Source organism: Canis aureus, chromosome 5 (genome assembly GCF_053574225.1).
Source record: "Canis aureus isolate CA01 chromosome 5, VMU_Caureus_v.1.0, whole genome shotgun sequence".
NCBI classification, from domain to species: Eukaryota; Metazoa; Chordata; class Mammalia; order Carnivora; family Canidae; genus Canis; species Canis aureus.
The window spans coordinates 50,665,643-50,671,230 of NC_135615.1; the positions used below are offsets into that span (position 1 = coordinate 50,665,643).

The following is a 5,588-nucleotide window of genomic DNA, read 5'->3' on the forward strand; positions in this document are numbered from 1 at the left end:
AAGATTTAAAGAAAAAAAAGGTCTAAATTTTGAATAATTTCAAAAATTCAGTGTCCCAGTCACACTAGCTTATTTCAAGTGCTCAATAGCCTCGTTTGGTTAGTAGTTACCATACTAGATAGTACACAGAACATTTCAATCATTGTAGAAATTTCTATGGACAGTGCTGTTCTCAAACATAGAACAAGGACCAGTAAGGAAGTAGAAGAAATGGGACTTTGAATCAATAAAAGAAGACCTTTCTAATGGTTAAAGCTACCCTACAACAGAAGGCACTAGACTTAACACAAGGGGAATTGATCAAGCTAAGCCAAAACACATATGTAATTCTAGCATTCAGAAAGAAGGTGTACAAAAAATTTCTAAAGTAATAACCAAGTTTACAGCTCTCATCACACAGAAATTCTTCATTGTAGACACTTTTATCTGATCACAGGCTGATCTTTCCCTACTTGCACACTGCTGTTTTTAGCATATTTCCCAAGGCACATTAAGCTTGAGAACTTTGATTCTTCTAATCATAACTACCACATAAGTCATGGGTGATTTGCTCGCCTTTGAAAATACATTTCCCTGCTCTTGTTACAGAAATGACACACAGAGATAGAAAATCTTTCAAGATACAGAAACCAACTCACTCCAGTTACCTGTCTAAAACAGATACAACAGAGAGAGATGGCACATTTTGTGCCAGCAAGCCAACTTTGGTCAGAGTGTGAAGTTCCCACACCAGGCACAGCAGATGTGATTCAGGGTTCAAAGTTATCCTCTTAGCAGACTGCAGAGTGTGTGTGACTGAAGGTGATCAACACACAAATAATGTTCACGGGAATCAATACTAGGCAGAGCCAAATTATGAAAAGAGAAATAGAGATATCTGATGCATCCATATACCCAGTTCTGGAAATATGTGATAAGGCCAGGAGTGCACCTTGGGCCCAGAACAAGGTGCAGAGCATGAGTGGTCATCTTGCTTCAAGCCAAGGGTTATAAATACAGACTAGAAATAAATCTTGCCACTGGTATAAGTTGATATCAGGATAGTTTCTTGGTCTCTGTCCAGTTACTAGGTAGGGGAAACTGACTTCCCTGGAGACTGACTCAGAGTATTACTCTGTTTTAGGTCAAGATTGAATTCCACACCATCCACACATGCCAGAGAACCCAAAGCTGGTACTTAATGTTAAAAAGTAGTTCTGGAAATTGGCTTTGAAAAAAAGAGGTGCTTCTCCACTTATGGTACCACTGTTACAGTTTGAGTGCCTGGGGAATAGACCCTAAGATAAGTATTTGAATGAATAAAGGAGGGAGTAGGTAAAAGGAAGAAAAGCAGGAAAAGCAGAAAAGCCACCCAATTCAGTGCATTCTCAAGTGAGTTTCCCCTCACTTGAGTAAGTGGATCTTATTCCCACTGGGGAAATCTGGGCATTAATCTAGAACATCTGAAAACTATCCCACCCAATAGGCACAGAGCTATATGCTTATATACTAATTCCTGAGAGGAATTTTTTGAGGTAGGGAGTGTTTATTCTTACTCATTTCTGAATTGCTGTGCTCACGATAAGAGTAGATGGTCACAGAAAATTCTTGTACGAAGAGATATAGATGTTGGCTGATAAAAGTTGGTCCTGCATACACAGAAATGGTAAGGCCTGAGAGAATTTTGGCGTGGCACGAGAAGGGTCTGCTATGATCCTGGAGGGACTGGCCAAGTTACACATGACACTTCCCAGATTTGGCTGCAAAGTATTATCAAGATTAGGTCATACCAAACATGAGATCCCTATCTAAAATTAGCAATCACACAGGAAAACAAGTCAGTATGAGCTGAGTCAATGTAAAGAATAACAGAAGTTGACTCCTAAGATCAGGTGATAGAGTATCATAAAATCCACATTTAAAATGAGTATAAAGAAAAGGTATCAGAAGAATAAGAACACAGAAACAGGCAGATCTCAGGGGAAAAAAATGCCCACTGAAGTTAAAAATTCAATGGATTAGCACATTGGCTAAAATTGAGGAGGTTACAAACTAGAAGACAGAGCCAAAGAAGTTACCTACAAGGAGAAACAAAAAGATAAACTGTTTAAAAATATGACAGAGTAATGAAGACATGTGGAGAACAAAGTGACACGGTCCATGAAATCTCTAAAAGACATTCCAGAAGCCACAAATAAAGATAATTCAGGGAAAAGGGAAAGTCAATATTTTAAAAGATAAGAGCTTAGAATTCATCAGAGTTTATTAAAGAATACAGCATTCACATTTAAGAAGCCCTGTAAATATAATATAATTTCTTAGTGGGCTTCAATCATTCAAAACAGCCTTGCATATAGGCACCGGTTAACCTTCAATATTGTCATGTTGTGAAATCTCAAAGGTAAGTGTTAGTTCTTATCTTTCTGGACCTAGAAGCCATATTTGTGTCAGAACACAATCTCTTTTCCTTGATATGCTTTATGTACATGGCATACTACATCATCTGATTTTTTGCTATCTCATGGGTCACTTCTTTTTAGTCTCCTTGGCTGATTTCTCCCATGTGTCCCAATCTCTTAATGTTAAAATGTCCTTGAGCCGCCTCCTTTTTCTAACTACACTGTATGAGTTAGTGATCTCATCCAAACTCAGGGCTTTAAACACCATGAATATGGCAGCAATTTCCAAATTGATATCTGTAGTTCAGATTTCTTTTCTTTTCTTTCTTTTTTTTTTTTTTTTACAAAGTCACATATAAAATGACCTACCTACTGGAGTGCCTGTTGGCTCAATAAGTGGAACATGTGATTCATAATATCAAGGTTATGAGTTCAAGCCCCATTTGGGCCTAGAGCTTACTTTAAAAAATAAAATAAAATTAGAATGGAAATTTTAAAAAAGAAAGGAAAGAAAGAAACAAAGAAAACCTGCCCATTATCTCCAATTTATTGTCTTTTAATATCTGAAATATGACATGTTCTAAACTGAATTTGTTATCTCCCACTTACTCTAAAACCTTCCATCTATAACCTTTGATATCTCAGTTAATGACAACTCTACTCTTCCAGGTTACTTATACTAGAAACCTTGAATCATCCTTAACATCTCTCTTTAGCTTAATAAATCCCATTGGTTCTACCTTCAGAATACATCCAGAATCTTATACTTCTTATTACTACCATAGCAACATGTCTGGTCTGAACCCCAAACCCTAAACCCCTAGTCTGGAAAACTGCAAGATACTTTGTGATAAAATGCATCATTAGCTTCAATTCTTTAGTCCTTTGGCTATGTCTTTTTCCACCATGTGACTTTGTAGGGGAAGGAAGGAAGGAAGGAAGGAAGGAAGGAAGGAAGGAAGGAAGGAAGGAAGGAAGGAAGGAAAAATTAATTCACTTCCCTACCCCTTGATGTTGGGGATGGTTATAGGTCTTGCTTTGGCTATCAGAATTTTAAAAAAATGACAGAGGGGACTCACATGGTAATTGTCCAATCAGGATGACTCTTGGACTTTGATATTACCAAGAGAATATACCTACCTCATATTCTCGTCCTAAAGGGAGGATGACAAACATGTGGAGCTCAGTGAACTCAGCTGAGTCCAGCTTGAATGCTGCAGGTCCCCTGGCCAAACTCAACTGCCAGAGTCAGGAGTACATGAGCAATCAGAGGTACCCAGCCAACCCACAGACACAGGAGACAGAAATGTTCAGTGTTTTGTGCTATGGAAACTTCATGATTTTATTGCTACCAAAGAAAGAGTAGTTGGAGTTTAGCTTCCTAACAGATCCTCTGACTTCTTCCCTTGACTTCTGAAGTAGTTATTCTATTTTTTTCTAGTTTTGTGTTACTTCTCTTTCCCATAACACATTTGCAATGTTGAAAACAAAAATACAAATACAAGCATGTACTTATTTTAACATTTAATCCATATGTCACTCCATATTTTTGGAATGTTTTGACTATAAAAACACACCTAACCAGTAGATACAACAAAAGTCAGATAACTGGTTTTTCTTCCCAATATTTAAGAGCTGTCAATAAAGGAATGCTTAAAAATCAGATGAGGATCAAAGTTGAGGCACATGTTTCTTTACATATACTAATCCATATAGTGCCTGTTGCAAAACTGAAAACAAAACCACTTTACGTGCAGCCTATTGATATCTGAATTTTACTTGTAGTAATTATCTATTCAAAGATCATAAAAAGGCCCCGGTTTGCGTTGTGGTAGCCATGGACACTTTGGATGAAATTGTAAAGGCCAAAATGAAAAGAGGCAAGAGATTCCTTGAGAAGAGAGAACCAAAACTCAGTGAAAATATTAAAAATGCTATGCTGATGTACGGGGGAAATGTGAATTCAATGGTGACACAAGTACTTAAAGATGTGTATGCACTGGAAAAACCAATGCTCTGTATAAAAAGAAAAACATTACAAGACCATCTGAGGATCAGACATCATTGGAATTCTTTTCAAAGAAGTCAGATCATTCTTTATTTGTGTTTGGCTCTCATAAGAAGAGGCCAAATAATCTAGTAATAGGTCATATGTATGATTACCATGTGCTGGATATGATTGAATTAGGTGTCGAGAAGTTTGTCTCTCTAGAAGATATTAAGAATAGTAAATGTCCCGAGGGAACAAAGCCCATGTTAATATTTGCTGGTGATGATTTTGATGTAACAGAAGCCTACAGAAGGCTGAAAAATCTTCTTATTGATTTCTTCAGAGGCCCCATAGTATTAAATACCCATCTGGCTGGTTTAGAGCATGTTCTGTACTTCACTGCACTGAATGGGAAGATTTACTTCTGAAGCTGTAAGTCAGTATTGAGGAAATCTCGTTGCAGAACACCAAGGACTGAACTGGAAGAGTCGAGGCCCTCACTGGGTCTGATTCTGAGGAGGACACACCTGGCATCAGATGATGTTTATAAATTATCTATGAAAATGCCAAAAGCCCTCAAGCCAAAAAAAAAAAAAAGAAAGAAAAATGTCTCCCATGATACTTTTGTTACAACTTATGGAAGGATTCATATGCAGGATCAAGACCTAAGCAAACTACAAACCAGGAAAATGAAGGGGTTGAAGAAGTGACCTGCAGAAAGGATAACAGAAGACCAGGAGAAAAAAATCAAAGACAATTAAAAAAAATTGATAGGATTTAGCCAATTCATCTATAATGTTATTGTAGTCTGTTTTCTTAAGAGAATTATTAGTCATCAGTCATTTCTAAGTTTCTTACAATATTTTATTGTATATTTTTAGAACATTTAGCTAAACTATGGATTATATATATTATGAACAGTAATATACTAGTATTAAGTTGAAAGTCAGCCTCTTACTTGAAAAAAAGATCATAAAAAGGTCTCAGTTTTAAAAATAAACTTTAAATGTACATATTAACAACGAAGTAATTTTATTTTATTTTATTTATTTATTCACGAAAGACACAGAGAGAGAGAGAGAGGCAGAAACACAGGCAGAGGGAGAGGCAGGCTCTATGCAGGGAGCCCGATGTGGGACTTGATCCCCGGACTCCAGGACCACACCCTGAGCTGAAGGCACATGCCTAACCGCTGAGCCACCCGGGCATCCCAATCAAGT

At 37.2% G+C, this 5,588-nt stretch overlaps 1 pseudogene; it reads left to right on the forward strand.

Annotated features, from left to right (window-relative positions):
- The first annotated feature begins 4,215 nt into the window (after window positions 1-4,215).
- Window positions 4,216-5,146, forward strand: LOC144313441 (ribosome production factor 2 homolog pseudogene; annotated as a pseudogene).
- The last annotated feature ends 442 nt before the right edge of the window (window positions 5,147-5,588 follow it).